Raw genomic sequence first — 19,879 nt, forward strand, 5'->3', positions numbered from 1 at the left:
TGAGTGTGCATATTCTCGTGTATGTTAGCCGTGCTTTGTTTTTGGGTTTGTGTATTCTGCTAGCAAGTGCGGCAGTTGTTATGGCTTCAGTTAGAAATGTGACTGCTGATTCAATGTCTTCTGTTGACTGGATGTTTGGGAGGGAGGGAATGAGGTATTTCTGTTGTTTGTTAAATTTCTCCCAGTCAATGAGGTTTCTATGGCCTTTTTGTTGTAGGTCCGTACCAATCTCCAGAATTAATGGGAAATGGTCCGAACTTAGTGCTACTTCTGTTTCTGTGTGAAGTTGTTCTGGGACTGATCTAACAAGTGGGGTAGTAAGGTTGGTGTGTGTAGTCAAGGGGTCCGATAGCGAGCTTGTCGTTTCTAGTACTATGTTCGTGTAGTTCGTATCCGCTACGGTTTGTGACCTGGAGTTCCATGATGGTGTTTACAATTGAAGTCTCCCATGACAATTGTCCTAAAAATATGGAACGCTTCACGATTTTCAGTGTCATCCTTGCGCAGAGGCCATGCTAATCGTCTCTGGTTCCAATTTTAGTATATGTGCCGCCGAAACGAGTACCAAGTGAGCCTCTGCGATTATTCCGTTATGTGTGCACACTGATCATTCCAATCAGTGCGTCAGAGACGGGATCGAATAGTCGGAATACTATGATGAACCAGCAGTATCAGAAAATGTATGAACCAGAGGAATGGCATGCTAAAAAAGAAAGTTATCTGACTCCCCAGCTATTTCCCGCCAGTATTCAGGGAGGCTATTATTTTCGTCACGGAGCAGGAATTTCATCTATCGGAGATGAGAGGCAGCATAAGAGATAAAGAATATCAAAACAAACAATGGTCAATGTAATGTCATTTTATGAGCTTTCGATATTGTAGGCCTTCACATTTAGTTTCCTTCCGACTCTGAAATACCACTCTTATCATAGTCGGTACTGTAAAACTGAATAGACATAAATGATCGAAAATTGTATTCTCTATAAATTATGTCATGTAGTACTTTTCGATAGGACCAATAATACAGGTATTTAAAAATTCAGTTTTTGGCGCCTTCCCCTAAACTACCATTTCATCCAGGTTGAATAAAATTGTTTGTAGCTTAGACTGTAGTTTCTCTGTAGACTCTATATGCCGATTTTCATTAAATTCGGTTTACCCATTTTCTCGCAGTTCGGCGTTGATATGGACTTAGCAATAAAAGTACAAATTCATGAATATCTCTGTTATCATAGCCAGTATGGTAAAAATGTAAAAGACATAAATGAAAGGAAATGTAATTCTATATAACTTTGGTTATGTAGTATTTATCGTTAGGGCCACTAACAACATAAATACTTGAGAATTAAATTTTGTTCCTTCCATCAAACTACCATTTCAATCAGCGTGAATAAAATGAATTATAGCTGGTATTGTAGTGGCTCATTCCCCGACTTTACATACCGATTTTCATCAAATTCACTTGAGCCGTTTTCTCGTGATTCGTGTAAGACAGACAGACAGACAGACAGACAGACAGACAGACAGACAGACAGACAGACAGACAGACAGACAGACAGACAGACAGACAGACAGACAGACAGACAGACAGAACTTACGGAAAGGTAAAAAATGAATTTCCTTGTTACTGTGGATATGACCAATACAGAAATACCATTCTTTACCAATTCTGAGGAATGTACAGACAAAACTCTTTTTTTATATATATAGACTAGCTGATGTACCCGTGCTTCGCTACGGAATTCTACATTTTATGCAGAACTGTAGGCTAGGTAGTGTACACGTTGTGAGCAAGACTGTATTAAATTGCATAGCTCTTAACGTTACCCTGGAAACGCGACGGAGAAACCACCAAACGTCTTTTCTCATGTGAAGACTGCGTTAGGGAATTTTCATTGTAATGGTAGACCCGCTTGCCTACCATCAGTCATAAACAGGTTGGGGTATCGTATTATAATGGCAGACACTCACTCTCCACCTGCCTTTTTACATCCTCAGAAAGACTGTCTTAGTGGTTCTCCCAACTGAAATCAACATAGGTCATTACAATGACGTCAGTAGGAATGGCGCGAGTAAAAGCAATGATTTCATATGAAATATTTGATCAAATGAAAAACCACACATTTTCTCAATTTTAACGGACAGTACTACCCTGCCGATCTAACAGTCCAAAGTTCCAGAGCTGGAATGACCAGGCCGCAGACAGCCATGATCCGTGAATAATCTTAGTCCTTTTTCGGGGGTGGGGGGTCGAATAGTGAAGTCCCAGGGCAAAAACTATGCCCTTTTACTAATCTGTTTCCTAGGCGTACCCGATGAGTCGGAATATCTCAGTTCACTACACTGGTAGCGGAAAAATCTATCTGACTTGGAAGCAATTTTCTCCTCCAAGGCTGAGGAGAAACCCCCTTTTCACTGCTAATTTTGAATAAAATGAATGTAGGATTTAATAAAAGTGAAGAGGCAGAAGCTCTTTTCAGGGTTGAATTTTGAGTTGTTTAGTGAATTGTGGTGTTATAATTTGGAATATGCCTAAATTGTATTTCGAGACCAGACTACTAAGTGAGCCTCTGCCTTAAGAGTGCACACTGCTCATTCAAAACAGCGCGTCAGAGTAGGGATCGAATAGCTGGAATACTATAATGAACCAGTGAATTACGTACCAGCAGTACGGTATCAGAAAATGTATGAACCAGAGGAATGACATGCTAAAGAAGAAAGTTTTCTAACTCCCCAACTATTTCCCGCCAATATTCAGTCAGGCGGTTATACTCGGTTGATCAATGTTATGCACTTTCGATATTGTAGGCCTTCACATTTAGTTTTCTTCCGACTCTGAAATACCACTCTCATCATAGTCGGTACGGTAAAATATTGAATAAAACACAAAAGGTCGGAAATTTTATTCCCTATAACTTTTGTTATGTAGTACTTTTTGGTAGGACCAATAACATAGATATTTAAAAATTAAATTTTAGGCGCTTTCCACTAAACTACAATTTCATACAGGGCGAATAAAATTGTTTATAACTTAGACTGTAGTTTCTTATTCCCAAACTCGCCAGGCTGAGTGGCTCAGACGGTTAAGGCGCTGGCCTTCTGACCCCAACGTGGCAGGTTCGATCCTGGCTCAGTCCGGTGGTATTTGAAGGTGCTCAAATACGTCAGCCTCGTGTCGGTAGATTTACTGGCACGTAAAAGAACTCCGACTGGACTAAATTCCGGCACCTCGGCGTCTCCGAAAACCGTAAAAGAGTAGTCAGTGGGACGTAAAACAAATAACATTATTCCCCAACTCTGTATACCGACTTTCATTAAATTCTGTTAACCCATTTTCTCGTGGCTCGGCTTTAATATGGACTTGTTAACAAAAATACAAATTAATGGATATCTGTGCTATCAAAGTCGGCACGGTAACAATGTATGACATAAATAATAGGAAATTTAATTCTGTATAACTTTAGTTATGTAGTATTTATCGATAGGACCACTAATATAAATATTTGAGAATTACATTTTAGGCCTTTTTACAGCCTAGATTGTAGTAGCTCATCCTCCGACTTCACATACCAATTTTCATGAAATTCTCTTCAGCCGTTTTCTCGTGATGCGCGTACAGACAGACAGACAGACAGACAGACAGACAGACAGACAGACAGACAGACAGACAGACAGACAGACAGACAGACAGACAGACAGACAGACAGACAGACAGACAGACAGACAGACAGACAGACATTACGGAAAAGTAAAAAAGTGCATTTATGAACATGACCGATACAGAAATACTATTCTTTTCAAATTCTATGCAATGTACAGACAAAACTATTATTATATATATCTATATATAGATTTGCCCATGAAAAATCATCATGGATAAAATAAAGTACATTATATTTTAATATCAAAATTAAGGTTACTAGAAGGAAACAATAATTTAATTTCATCTGTTGTAAATGTTAAAGGCATTTAAACTTTTTCAATGGTGTAATTACCAGCGTTTCGCCCCAGTGTAGCAGTGGGCGCATCAGGACAATGCAGTGATGGTGTACTAGAGGAAGCATGTGCCTCCACTTGTATAAATGGCTGCCTTTGGCCTTTATATCAAAAAACGGCGCACTAGCCGTCAGCGTCTTGGAAAGGTGTAGCAATCCAACTGATGAGCCCAGTGCTACGCTGGGGCGAAACGCTGGTAATTTCACAATTAAAAAAGCCTAATGAGCTTAAAAGTTTTTACATTATATTTTTTGCACTATGGCGTGGTGTATGATCCCAGTACGAGGAATCAGCTTTGCTAATTCTGTTTCTATGAACATGACAGGCAAGTCATCCGAACTTCGCAGAGGCGTTATGTTTGTGTGGCTTGAAGCCAGCGAGCTGTCAAAAGACCTCTCATAATCTAGACAATGTGGGCTTCATTACAAAACCTCCACACTACTTTCTGTCTCGATAAGGTTCAGATATCACTTTTATGGACCTTCTTGTTGTTCTATTACGCGGATATGGCATAACAAACACCGCGTGGCTGCAAGTACTACGTTTATTTCTCCAGTATGCTAATATAGATTTCGCAACTCAACATTCGGCGGACAGATTATTAAAAAATGTAGACATGAAAATAAGGTTTTGGGATTTTTTCGTGTCAGAAAACAAGACGAAACTCTTTCCGTTTCGCAGAGAACCTTGCTCCTCGTCTTCAGAAGAAAATATCGACTGTTCACGGCGAAAACTTCTCTAATAATATTATATAAATAATATTTTATAAATTACAATATTTCGTATTCAACTTACACATTTATAGTACTTTTTCCTTTCAAGGTAATATCTTGCGCGACCAAATAAATAAATAAATAAATAAATAAATAAATAAATAAATAAATAAATAAATAAATAAATAAATAAATAAATAAATAAATAAATAAATAAATAAATAAAATATAGGTTATTCAGCCCGAAGGCTGGTTGGATCCTCAACAGGTTCACCATTAGCTGTCATAGATGGCCTAGGTGTCACTGAAGAGGCGTACTAGGGAAATGAGGAATGAGGTAGTTTCCCGTTGCTTTCCTCACTGAGCCAGAAGAAGTTGCTATTGCACATCAGTCTGCCAAGCCCACTGAAATGCGTGCACCAACCGACCCTATGAGCGACATTTTCACATCATTCACAGCAGGGACTGGCTGCAGAAGGAATGGCATTACTAGCGTCACTCATACCTCAACCTCATACCTCAAATAAATAAATAAATAAATAAATAAATAAATAAATAAATAAATAAATAAATAAATAAATAGGATTTAGGATACCAACATCAGATAAAACTTTTACACGATGATTACTGGGTAACTAAGGTGAAAAGGATGTTAGAATAGGAACGGCAGACTGCTGGGATAAAAATTTTAAAGAAAAGAAGCTAAGTGAGAAAGTAACTGCTGGAGTGAAAGATATTGAGAAGCAGCTCATGTTGTCAGACTGTAGGACCAAAAGTAAGCTAGAATATATTGCTGAAACTCTGTGAAATTAGCGAGACAGTATCTATAAAGAAAGAGAAGTAAGAGGTATGGTGTAGTTTTTAATGGGCATCGATAAGGATCAAAGACATAAACATGAAGACAATTGTCGTTTTTTATGTGGAGAAATAATAGAAGAGGTACGTCTGTAGAGAGTATGTAGGGAGCCAAGTACCTGGGTAGTGATTTCAAACCAAAAATAGAGAGGAAGAAAGAATACCATACAATCATAAAGTTACTAAACAAAGAGTGGATCGCACTGTGTAGCACAGAAATTTTTTTTGTATTTTTTATTTGTAACTAAGGTGTTTTTGCTATTCGCTTTACGTCGCGCCGAAACAGATAGGTCTTATGGTGAGGATGGGATGGGGAAGGTCTAGGAGTTGGAAGGAAGCGGCCGTGGCCTAAGGTGTTTAATATCTATGACAGTGACAATTTGGAGAATGTCTGTAAACATTTACTAGGCTTAATTATAGTGTTTAATGTAGTAATAGACAAGTTAATTGCAATAAGGAAAATCAAATGGATGTATTAAAAAAACTTGAATTACAATAAATGATCACTCTCTCTCCAGTTTCAGGTGAGCCGTAACTAGTGGACGGCAGTATTCTGTTCTAAAATAATGAAAGAAAGAAAGAAAGAAAGAAAGAAAGAAAGAAATTCATAAATGCATACATAATATAAATGGAGAGCAAAACATCGCCCCTGCATTATGTGCTTGTTAAAATATCCATGCGAGGCGTTTCTTGCTTAATTCTTAATAAAAAATCCTCAGCCTGTTTCCACTCATTCGACTGGGTCAAGAAGGAATTAATGAAGCCCCATCTAGCGGAGAGATAGGAATTGTGCCGGCTGCCGAAGCCTGTTGCACTCCTCGGGGCAATGATTATTGACTGATAGATGAAATGAAATGATATTGGAGAGTGTTGCTGGAATGAAAGACAACAGGGAAAACCGGAGTACCCGGAGTAAAACCTGTGCTGCCTCCGCTTTGCACAGCACAAATCTCACGTGAAGTGACCGGGATTTGAACCACGGAACCCAGCAATGAGAGGCCGTCACGCTGTTGCCTGAGCCACGGAGGCTCCTCCTTAATTCTTAATATGAAGTTTTAAAAACAAGGCACATTTTGAATTATGCCTTAAAAGCAATTGCTGAGGAATTAACGACAAACAAATGCCGAGAGCAAGCTTTAGATTCATCATGCTTACGACGAGAAGCAATAACTTTCTCGCAAGTCTTTATTCAATGAAATACCAACGAAGCAGCCGTTTCTTGTTGCAAATTATAACCGGTTGAAGGCAAACGGACTAGAGATTTTTTACCACAACCGAAAAAACAAGATTAATTTTTAAAATAGTTCCCCCAAGACGTAATCATTGTGAAGCAGTTCGTGCGTGAGTCTCACTCGGGTCGGAACACGCGACCGATGGGCAGCGAGCCCTTGAGCTATGGCTGAAGGCTGCACGGGTGACCATCATGACATGCAAATTTCTTTAAAAAGTAGAGGTTACTCGCTCAACAGAACCCATTCTTATTGTGCCATTTTTGTGTCCGAGGTTTTGTGTGAAACTATTTACTTTTAACAGGCATACTGTGACATAGGGCAGTTGCTAGTGGTTAGATGAAAACATATCACATTCAGATCATCCTTTTCAGTTCAATCCCTGGTCCTTCCATGTTATTCATAGAAGTGCATATGGCTTTTCCACAAAGAACTTCCTAAAGAACTTCCTGACCTTGAATTCTTAACCCCTATACTAATGAGTAGTTGAGAAGTCCTTATACCCCTGGTGTCAACAGGCCTATAGAATGAAAATTACTTTACTTGATTCTTATTCTTCCTGGAATTTTTCCCTAAATTTATTGGCGTCGACTTTTTAAATTAATTTGGCCTACTTTTACGGTCAAATACCCTTCCTGACGCCATCCCTATGTAGAGGGAAATATTCACTATTGCGTGTTTCTGTGGTGGTTGGTAGTGTGGGGTGTTGTGTGAATATGAAAAGGACTGTGCTGAGGCAAATACAAACCCTAGTATCCAAGTCAGAGGAATTAACCGGATGCGATTAAAATCCGTCCGGGAATTGAACCCGAGACTTTCTGAAGCGAAGTCCTCAGCGCTGATCATTCAGTCAAGTAGTCGTACAATTCACTTGCTTATTATGAATCCAAAACATTTGTACGAATTCCTCCAATGTCTTTCACTGAGAAGTGATTGCTGCCTTATTATACTTTCCTTTAAAACAAGGGTCACCATGACCACCGCTCTCTGCAGAGGCGGATGCGGATCCAGGTCTGGTTACTCATTTTCCGTAGCCTTCTGACGTCACAGCGTGAAGGCACTGTGCATAGCTTTCATTAAATACCAAGTGAGTGTGGTCCCAGTGTACGGGACACTTCCCACGATTACCTGATTCGATAATTGGAAAAGATCCGAAGGAAAGCAGCACACAATGATTTTGTGAAAATGTTACAAACTTTGGGCTGGGAAGACTTGGGAGTAAAAAAGACAAGCTGATCGACTGAGCGGTATGTTGTAAGCTGACAGTGGAGAGATGGTGTGGAATGACATTAGTTGACGAACAGACTTGAATGGAGATTCTAAAAGCTTGATCTTAATATGAGGATGGAGTTGGAAGACAAATTGGGGCAAACATTCGTTTGTAGGAATATGAATTAGGTTTTGAAATATTTTACCAAGGAAAATGTTTAAGTGTCCACCTTCCTTGAAATCATTTAAGAAAAATTAGGTAAACAAATGATAGGGAATCTGCCATCTAGGCGACGGCCCTAAACCCAGATCAGCGGTGAATGATGATGTAAGATGGCTCCCCGGTTCATTCGAGAAGTGGTAGATTCAAATCCCAACATCGCCCACCCTGAAGGTAGTTTCCAATTTTCACACCAGGCTGCCACCTTTCCATGTTTGGCCCTTTCATTTCACCGTGTCGTCGAAATCCTTCGACGTGTTTACGTAACGTTAACATACTAGCAAAATATATCTTTTACACTTCATTTGAAACGTACTGCATTTCGCAGACATCCTGTTTTGAAGGTTCTGGCGTGGTCAGATCTGTCTTTCATGGTGGAGATAGCAGAGTTAAAGGAATGTCCTGGAATTGACCAATCAACCTGTTGGGGAAAGAACTGTTTAAGCTTTGGTTGCATACTTCAGCTGAAATGATCTGGTTCAAGAAGCACTCATTCATTAATTGTACTCAGGGACCTCTTTATCCACAGCAGAACCATTGATTTCGTCTGGGAGTGAATCTGCCATCTTGGCACAAGAAGGTAACACGCTAGCTATCCGACTACCGAGACTGATAAAGTGAGAGCAATGGTAGCTCTGTCTCTGTCAAGTACGTCTCACTACCCGAGAATCACTTTTGCGTCTACGACGTCAAGCTTTTAATAAGCCTAAACTTTTAGACCGGAATAAGAATCATCTGAGATATCTTTACTATCCTTTAGCGGAGAGTAAAATAAACCTGCCGATGTGATATCTAGTTCTCTGGAAAACACAGGACCTAAAGCAAAATCACGAGGACGTTACCTTAATTTTATATATATATATATATATATATATATATATAATAACATGCCATAATAATAATAATAATAATAATAATAATCGTATGGCCTCAGCTACCGTGTGCAGACATTTCAATTTGACGCCATCTGGCTGTCTGCTCGTCAATTTCAACGTTCCGCTTTACTCTAGTCCCACTAGATGGCAGACAGAGTAAACCGAAACTCTCTTGGGCGTCTATGGCTGAGATTTAATGAATTTTGTCGGGTAAACACCAAATGTGTCACCAGAGATCTTTTACATGCCGACATCGTACGACATGGAGTGTCGAGTGGACTTTTTTCCGCCCTTCAAAAATCCGACTACCTCTGCCGGGTTTGAACCCGCTATCTTGGGATCCGGAGGCCGACACATGCCATGACTGACTGATTGATTGATTGACTGACTGACTGATTGACTGACTGATTCATCACCGCCGAGCAAAAACTACTGGATATAAAGAAATGACATTTTGGGAATTACAGTGTAGGTTCTCACTAAGGAAGGATTTTTGGATATTCCGTCGCTAAGAGGGTGAAAAGGGGGTAAATTTTAACCAAATTGGTTAATTCCGCTAGGACGGGTGCGTCAAATCGGAAGACCTACAACTGACGAGCTTAACTTGTCCCCGGACACTCCCGGCACTAAAATCCATACGCCGTTTCATTTCTTAGAATATTTAGAAAAGGTTCATCAGAATTTTTCATGAATTATTTACACTCTCTGAGACTTTACCAGGAATTTTAATGAAATGCACTTTTAATGAAACATTCTCTCTCTCTCTCTCTCTCTCTCTCTCTCCCTGAAAACTTCAGGAAATATTTACGCTCTGAAAACTTTACCAGGACTTTTCGAAAATACACGCTCTCTCTGAAAACGTTATCATGACTTTTCATGGAATATTTGCAGTGTTTGAAAGTACTTACCATTAGGAATATATTACCCACTACTTATGGCTGATGCAACTCTTTTTTTCTTAGCAAGGCGTTTATCAAGAACCCCACCCCAATCTTCCGGGATAAGGAACGGAATCACTCCTAGGTAAATCCTCCATGTCTTCAAATATTCCTATATGGCGAATCCTCAACCAGAAGGCTGGTTGGATCCTCAACAGATCCACCCTTCAGCTGTCTTACGTTGCCTAGCTGTCAGTGAAGAGGTGTGGCCTACTACGGAAATGAGAGTGAGGTAGTTTCCCGTTGCTTTCCTAACGGAGCCCGAAGGAGTTGTTACATGTCAGTGTGCCAAGTCCACTGAAATGCATACACCAACGAACCCTACGAGCACAATTCGTAACAGAGACTGGCTGACATTCATGGCATCGCTCATACCTCAGTCATTTCCATATTGTCAAAGCCAAGAGTGAGACTGAGACAGATACTTGATCTAGCCCATACCAGGAGACACAATACACTCTACTTGCGGTAGCTCACCAGAGGATTAGCTATATACGGGAGGGTCGGAAACAACGTGAGCGCGTATATGAGCGTTAGAGGGTTGGTCATACTGATAAATGCAAATCTACAGACTCTTTCTAGTCTTTCGACTGGGTCAAGAATGGAATGAATGAAGTCCCCATCTAGCGGCGAGGATAGAAATTGTGCCGGCTGCCGAAGCCTGTCGCACTCCCCTCGGGCAATGATTAATGAATGACAGATGAAATGAAATTATATTGGAGAGTGTTACTGGAATGAAATATGACAGGGAAAGCCGGATTACCTGGAGAAAAACCTGTCCCGACTCCGCTTTGTCCAACACGAATCTCACATGGAGTGACCGGGATTTGAACCACGGAACCCAGCGGTGAGAAGCCGGCGCGCTGTCACCAGAGCCATGGAGACTTTTATACCGATAAATAATTTGAAAAGAAATTCGACATTTCGCGACGTTGTCATTTTATCAGCTGTTGAAGTTAGCCAATCAGATCGCTTAGTGGGCGAATTCAAATGAGCATCGGGAGGCGATGTTGCTAAATCTGCACGTTACATGTGAGAGAAATCAACAATAAATACAAATACCACGTGGATTGTCCGCCTCTTTGGTGTAGTGGTTAGCGTGATTAGCTGCCACCCCCGGAGGCCCGGGTTCGATTCCCGGCTCTGCCACGAAATTTGAAAAGTGGTACGAGGGCTGGAACGGGGTCCACTCAGCCTCGGGAGGTCAACTGAGTAGAGGTGGGTTCGATTCCCACCTCAGCCATCCTGGAAGTGGTTTTCCGTGGTTTCCCACTTCTCATCCAGGCGAATGCCGGGATGGTACCTAACTTAAGGCCACGGCCGCTTCCTTCCCTCTTCCTTGCCTGTCCCATCCAATCTTCCCATCCCTCCACAAGGCCCCTGTTCAGCATAGCAGGTGAGGCCGCCTGGGCGAGGTACTGGTCATACTCCCCAGTTGTATCCCCCGACCAAGAGTCTGAAGCTCCAGGACACTGCCCTTGAGGCGGTAGAGGTGGGATTCCTCGCTAAGTCCGAGGGAAAAACCGAACCTGGAGGGTAAACAGATGATGATGATGATGATGACCACGTGGATTTCAGCCGGTGTCACCGTAGCGCACTTGCTATGGCGTCATCATGTCAGCCTGGACGTCCGTATTTGAATCTCTACCCGGGCGAAGGGATTTCTTCGATGGCTGCCCTCAAGCCACGTAAAGATTTAGCAACACCACCTCACAAAACTCATTTGAATTACACCGCGAAGCGATCTGAACGTCTAACAAGGGGGCATTCCCTACTCGTCACCACCGATTTCGCTCAAATTTATAGAACATGCAGGCCTTGGCTAGAAATGAAAGTACCCAAAATGGGAACTCCATATGGCCAAGCGTATAGAAAATAAAAATTAAAATGAAAATGTTGACGCGGCTCTCGCACCGTATAAGCCACTTACGTTAGTGCGCACGCCGAACAGTAGGCGGCGTAGCGGTAAGAGCTCGGCCTGGTAATTCGATGGTCGGCAGTTCGACTCTCCGTGTGGAGACTGGATTTTGCTGTCAACTTTTATATTATTAATTTTTCAATTAAGCAATGAGGTAAATAATTCATTTTATTTATTTATTTATACACAAAAGGCATAGAAAAGGTAAAAATTGAGACTTCACTGTCAGACTTTTTTCTATCTGCGCCAAGAATCTATTGTTTGTGTACAGCCGCCAGGAGCAACCTTCACTTGTCAGGTGGAAACGAATCCTACCGCGAAACGACTATTCACGTTCATGGCACATTCCCCAAGGAGGGAGATAGCCAGTAAAGGAGAAGAAAATAAGAATTTCTGTTTGAACACGTCGGCAAAGTTCGCAACTCCAAATTTTCTACAATTGTGGGCTCATTAAACAAATGACGTCGTATATGCCTTTTCCATATACATAAATAAATAAAATAAATTAAAATAAATAATATAAAAATTGAGAAAAAATATTCCCCACGCGGGGAGTCGAACCCACAACCATCGAATTATTAGTCCGAGGTCTTACCGCTACGCCGCCTACTGCTCGGCGCGCGCACTAACGTAAGTAGCTTATACGGTGCGAGAGCCGCGTCAACATTTTCATTTTTATTTTTATTTTCTATACGCTTGGCCATCTGGAGTTCCCATTTTGGGTACTTTCATTTCTAGCCAAGCCCTGCATGTTCTATAAATTTGAGCGCAATCGGTGGTGACGAGTAGGGAATGTCCCCTTGTAAGTTCAGCTGATAAAATGACAATGACGCGAGATATCGAATTATTTATCAGTATGACGAACCCTCTAATACCAACCCTCGAATTATTTATCAGTATGACCAACCCTCTAATACTATATACTCGATTCACGTAGTTTCCGACCACGCTGTATATGGTATTGGAAATAAAGAAAGAAGGAGGGCCATGCTACGTTTTCGAAATAAGTGTTTCAGAACCCAACAGTGACCTTAGTGGTGGTATTTATCTGTAATTACAACAGCCTTGTAAGTGCCGTTGTTGTTATCAGCGAATGCCAAGTATCTCTTGACGCCAGCCTGATAGCACATGGAACAACATATGAATGTGTTAAAATAGACTCAATGTGCGTTCTTTGTACCAAGGACGAAAATAAACGGACACGTTAAGGAGATGCATATCTCAATAGTGCGCAGCATATGTATTATGCAGGTGGTTCAAGAAGTGAAAATGAAATGGCGTATGGCTTTTAGTGTCCGAGGACATGTTCGGCTCGCCAGGTGCAGGTCTTTTCATGTGACTCCCCTACGCGACCTGCGCGTCGTGATGGGGATGAATTGATGATACAGACGACACAAGCACCCAGCCCCCGTGCCAGCGAAATTAACCAATGATGGTTAAAATTCCTGACCCTGCCGGGAATCGAACCCGGGACCCCTGTGACTAAAGGCCAGGACGCTAACCAGTTAGCCATGTAGCCGGACGTTCAAGAAGTATAGCAACGTCTCGCATGTATACTGTTTTTTTTTTTTCACATTTCTGACAAACCCGAACAGACACACAACTGCTTCCCATCATAGCCAGTAGACTACGCTCTTACCTACTATACTGTCCCAATATCAGTGGCAAGATGGCGGAAACAGTCGAGCATTGAGGATAACAGCAGGGGTGGCCACAGCTATGAGATCACCGATTTCGTTCAAACTTCGGGTGGTTCATCTGAGTCAAAATACACAGACACGTACCCGTAATGCATAAAGAATTCCATTAATGGCATCGCTCATACCTCAGTCAATTTCATATTGTATAAACAAGAATACTTACAAAAAGATAAATCCTTCATTCTAACTTGTTCCTTTCCTCTTTCTTTAATTGACTTGAAGAACCAATGGTATCCATTGACGAATGCTATTTCTTCAAGAAATACGTGGTATAATATTCCAGTAATTATAAAAAGATGTGCCCATATTACTTTCTAAACCCTATCCTTGCAAATTTTAACTCTACATCTCGAAACAATGGTATTTAAAGTACGCAAGTATTCGCAGATTTTAAAATTAAACTTATAAATATATTTTCAGGAAGGTAGGCATCTAGAACAGTTTTATTTGAACTAATTCAGAATTCTGTAGTCATGTCCTAAAGCCCTTTGAGATAAACGATTGCAGAAGTTGTAAAATTACGCTATCCCATTAAATTATATTGACATATATTAGAGGCTCGAAATGGATTGGTCATCAACTGTACCATGATCTAATTTATTTATTTATTTATTTATTTATTTAAAATGACCTAGGTTTGTCAAATGTCGCAAAATAATACACAGTAGAAATGTTGATGAAAGATGATTAATTTTTGAACAAATAAATCAGGTCCGCCTCTGTGGTGTAGTGGTTAGCGTGATTAGCTACCACCCCTGGAGGTCCGGGTTCGATTCCCGGCTCTGGTACGAGGGCTGGAACGGGGTCCACTCAGCCTCGGGAGGTCAACTGAGTAGAGGTGGGTTCGATTCCCACCTCAGCCATCCTGGAAGTGGTTTTCCGTGGTTTCCCACTTCTCCTCCAGGAAAATGCCGGGATGGTACCTAACTTCAGGCCACGGCCGCTTCCTTCCCTCTTCCTTGTCTATCCTTTCCAAACTTCCCATCCCCCCGCAAGGCCCCTGTTCAGTACAGCAGGTGAGGCCGCCTTGGCGAGGTACTGGTCATTCTCCCCAGTTGTATCTCCGACCAAGAGTCTGAAGCTCCAGGACACTGCCCTTGAGGCGGTAGAGGTGGGATCCCTCGCTGAGTCCGAGGGAAAAACCAACCCTGGAGGGTAAACAGCTGATGATGATGACAAATAAATCAGACTAATCTTGAAAAGTAATATAGGTGACAATTGACCACGTTAAATGCTATTAACTCCACGTACAGTAAATTTTGTTGAAGTGTACAGACGGAGTATTGGTTATTAAGACGGGTATCACACCTTGCACATTTCTCGACAGTATTAAATGTAACTATTTGAGGTTTGTATTATTTGGATCTTCAAATAAGTATCTTTCTCTGATTTGACTAATTCGAAACCCACATAAAGTATAACAGTGCTCCATGCCAGTATTTGTATCTCTTAGCTCTGAACAGCGAACACCCAATCCTAACGGTGAGCAAAATAAACAGCTCGGCTTTGAAAGTAGCGCTATCTATATAGGGAAAACATTTCATTTATATAGGGAAAACATATCGTCCTTTTGATAAAATTTTTGGAGCCTCTGTATAAAGCCTTAGATGCTACAGTTACTAGAGCTGATATTGAAAATAGTAGACCAGCGTCCCAGAGCACTCGGGTGGAAGTTCTTCTGAAATTCAATTTCTGATTTCGCAGTATGAGTCAGCGTAACCCTCTACAACCATAAAGCCTTTGTGATGCTGTCAATGTGAGGCCGTCATCCACAAACCAAGCCACATTTGTGATGATCAAACATTGAGTGATGCAACTCAAGGATTCGCGACAAGATTGTCTTCTTCTCTCTGTGATGAATAACCCCTCATTGTTTCTCAAGGCCTTCTACCAAGCAGACTTTTGTACATAAATCTATTTACAGTATATCAAATCACGTTTATCATCAACGAACAGCGATCATGGTCATGGTGATTTAATCTCCAAGGCCAGACTATTGCTACTACCGGGTATGTGAAACCCTGGCCGTAGCTCTCCAGTGATGTCACTAACGTGTCTTACTTCGAGTGAAAACGTCCTTGGAGGCAGCTCGAAGTAAAGCTCCAGAAGTCCTTCGTGCAACAGGTGTAGTGATCTCAACATTGCAATAACAAAATTATTATTATTATTATTATTATTATTATTATTATTATTATTATTATTATTATTAACGTCCCTTCGATAGGTATTAGGACACCAGCATGCGTTGTACTTTAGGCAGCTTGGTCGTCCTTAATGCCTCCGGTATCAAGATCGATTCTAGCTCATTAGGCTGGTATTTTGAGAGACTGCTGAGGTGTAAGAAACTCTGCTGGTACAATAAAGGATATCCTTTTCAGGGAAGTATTTCCAACATTTAGACAGCTTGTAAAGCCGAAGATAGACAATGGGAGAATGAAATCATCAATCAGAAAGAAACAAAGGTTTTGTGTTAGATCCAGTGTACTTGACTATAGAAGTATGTCGCTGGCTCTTTTATCCATGTCGAATTAATTCCTCTGATTCAGGGATTGAGTATTTATGTTTGTCATTTTACAAATCCGTTTATTTACACACAACACAACACACCAGCCTGACAACCAACACGGAACCACGTAATTGTTGGACACGTGCTTCAATATAGGGTTGGTGTCACAAAATATATTCGACCGTAAAACTGGAGCAGATCTACACTTGCAACACATATTCCACCCGCAACCCTATCTACGGACCCGACATATATTTCAGGTAGTATTATTTTAATAATGCGTATTTAGCCTATCTGTTACTGTTAATGTTATTAACAGCAGATGCCGGCCTGTCAGATATTTTTTAGGGCAGAAACAAATCTAATTACAATGGGCTTTCGTTTTAACATACTGAAAATTGACAGTCGACTGTGTCAGAGTTCGAACCTCTGGTTTGGACTAGAACAATTGCAAAGAAACTTCGTAGGATGATGAATTAAGGCATCCAACTTCACTGCACACCTGTCATTGTTACACAGGCTATCCAGATCATGACAAAATGAGTGATTCTGAATAAGAATCAGGCCGTTTTCTCGTTTGTTCTAATAAAATATTATATTAATAGTACACTCGTTTATATATATGACCCAAATTTCGTACTTCATAATATTTTAGCTTCCAATATAGACACAGAACTATTAAAACCCTTATAGACTCATTCAAAAAGAAAGAAAAAAAAGAACAAAAGCGCACCTTGAAGGAGACGTCGCAAGGGCAAATACTGGAAGTTTGTACAAGCTCAGGGCATAGGGGTATAAAGAAAACATCAAAATATTTTTCCACGTCGAATCAGTTATTGCAGGGTAACAAACACTTGCAGGATGCATCCGTGGTACTGAGATAGCTGGCAATACGGTCGGGCATGGTGGCAAAGAGACGTTGGCTCTTCTCCTCAGGAAGATCCTGCCACAGCTGGCGCAAGTGATATTCCAGGGTTGTGCCGAAATTGTCGTCCAATCTGGTCTCAAAAGTTCACGATAGGTGAGAGATCTGGAGACTTTGTTGGCCAAAGAAGCATGCTGACATCACGAAGGGAAGTCAGAGTTTACCGTATTCTATGAAGCCGGGCATTATTCTGCTGGGAAATGGGGCAGTTGAGTGACACCAGGAAGAAAAAACGCACAGTCGCAGTATTTCCTGGACGTATCACCGCGCCGTCAGGGCTCCTTCCGTCACCACTAGTGGGGAGCGGGAATAGTACGAAATGGCACCCACACAATTACACCTCTCATTGAGACGGTGTACCATTCTACAATGGCCATAACATCTCCAGACTCGAATACGGCGGCCGTCTGTATCCATTAGTTGTTGAACACTACTCGTCCTTAATCTACAAGCTCCCATGCTGCCTGTTTCTGGCAGAAGTTCAAACATGCTCGGCGATGCTCAGATCGCAACGGAAGACCTCGTAAGGGACACCGGCGAGGGGGAGAAGGTCCACCCGCCGCGACCATTGCACACACATGCATCCAGGATTATTAATTACAGTAAATAGAATATGATACTGATGGGAACAGCCGTATCTCCAGCTGCCGTGACAAGTCTCTGGATGGTGCGCAGGGATGCCTGTGGAGTGTTTACAGCCTGTTGCACGATGGAACGATCCTCCCAACGGGTGGTCAGCCTGTTTGACGCGTCCGTGAACCTTCACTTTGCCACTGCGCTCAACACCGACACAGTGTGGTCAGAATGGTTCTACTGGCGACCACCCTGACTTTCTCACTCCGACGATGTGACCTCTCTCAAACTCATTTATCTGGTTAAAGATCGTCAAGGCACACTCAACTTAGTCACTTAGGCCTTATTGAATGAATGAATACACTTCTCTCCCAGTCACGGATGACCACCAACTGGGGAGAGCGCATTCGTTTATTGTAATCTAAAACATTACATGTAGTTAAATTTGAACGTACTCCAAGCCAACAAACCAATAACCGAAAGCAAGATTAAAAAAAAAAAAAAAATCAATGATACTCAAGTTCGTTAACATTTAGATAATGTTAGTATATATTGAAAACCACATACATATTATACATCCTTATAAAAAACAGCGACCGGGCGAGTTGGCCGTGCGCGTAGAGGCGCGCGGCTGTGAGCTTGCATCCGGGAGATAGTAGGTTCGAATCCCACTATCGGCAGCCCTGAAAATGGTTTTCCGTGGTTTCCCATTTTCACACCAGGCAAATGCTGGGGCTGTACCTTAATTAAGGCCACGGCCGCTTCCTTCCAACTCCTAGGCCTTTCCCATCCCATCGTCGCCATAAGACCTATCTGTGTCGGTGCGACGTAAAGCGAACAGACCCCCTCCCCCCCCCCCCACATCCCAAGTCATGGACAACAGCTCAGCGGGGAGGGGGAGAAGGTCCGCCCGCCGCGACCATTGCACACACATGCAACCAGGATTATTAATTACAGTAAATAGAATATATTTAACTCCACACGACCGATTGGAAACAATGAACGGACATCCCCCTCCCCCAGTCACGGATGGCACCGATGGCGTAAGCTAGGTCATTCTACGTCATCATCGGATAGCTACTTGGAGCCGCCCAGCTATGTTACAGTTTATCATTTATAACACCGTCGTTGATTTTACGGCATAATGGTTATTACCATTTAATTTAGATGATCTAAATTTCATTCGAATCTGTCTAGTTCAAGCCAAACAGTTTTTTGATAGTGTGGGTGCTATCTGATGACCATACAGTATGTATTCGCCTGCAACAAGGTATCTACGTATTGGACCATTATCCAACTTAAATTGGCCTTCAGCAGAGCGGGGAAGAGAACATAATATGGCGCTAAGAAGCCAGTAATTACAACGGCCTTTCCTTCTGTATTTTCCTGTAATCGCTGAACGGTTTAGTGCCAGTAAGAGGACAGACCTTCAAAGTGTTATCTGCTCTGAAGGTGAACGTTAATACTCGGGTATCGTCTTATGGCCATGTAGTTAATATATCATGAGTCCAATCATGTCTACCGTAAGAGGAAACAATGCTAAAAGTAGTTTGAAGTTGGAGAACTTCTTTAAGCGAAAGACCTGTCAAATATAACATTCAATAGCTAGCTCAAGCGAATGTAGGAGTTTCATTACGTTTCACTTTAACCATCGTAGCATACTTACTTTATATTACATACTGTGTAAATTGAGTCCGTTTGTATCTTAGCTCTATTATTATTATTATTATTATTATTTGGAAATATGATGAAAGACACGATTATGAGCAACTGATCCAAGAACTAAGTCCAGCGGAAGTGCATGTAGACATGGATAGAGAAAAGATAAGAGAGGTCATATCCAGGTGTATAAAATACCTAGTGAACTGGAAAGCAACAGGACCTGATTTTGTGTATAATTACTTTATTAAGAGGATGTATGCATTACATGAGAGGTTAGAACAACTAATCTACGAAATAATCCAAAACCCAGACTTGATCGATGAAGAACTTTATGCTGGGATAACACATTTGATTCCAAAAGTCCCGAATGCAAACATACCGCAGCTCCTGAGGCCAATTACATGCCTTTCGAATTTATTCAAATTAATCAGCAAAGTGTTCGTGGTAATAGTCAATGATTTCTGTGACGTGAACAATATTATCTCAAGTAATCAAATGGGAACACGCAACCGATGTCAAGGCGCTAAGGAACAAGCACTTATAAGCAAAACCATAAACGA

The 19,879-nt window shown here is 41.4% G+C and overlaps 1 non-coding gene across 1 annotated transcript; it reads right to left on the reverse strand.

Annotated features, from left to right (window-relative positions):
* Positions 1-462: 462 nt before the first annotated feature.
* On the reverse strand, positions 463-565 carry LOC136859320 (U6 spliceosomal RNA). Its single transcript, XR_010858965.1, has one exon. It is a non-coding gene; the product is annotated as a U6 spliceosomal RNA (small nuclear RNA).
* Between the last annotated feature and the right edge of the window lie 19,314 nt (positions 566-19,879).

The sequence above is a fragment of the Anabrus simplex genome, chromosome 1 (assembly GCF_040414725.1).
Source record: "Anabrus simplex isolate iqAnaSimp1 chromosome 1, ASM4041472v1, whole genome shotgun sequence".
Lineage (NCBI taxonomy): Eukaryota > Metazoa > Arthropoda > Insecta > Orthoptera > Tettigoniidae > Anabrus > Anabrus simplex.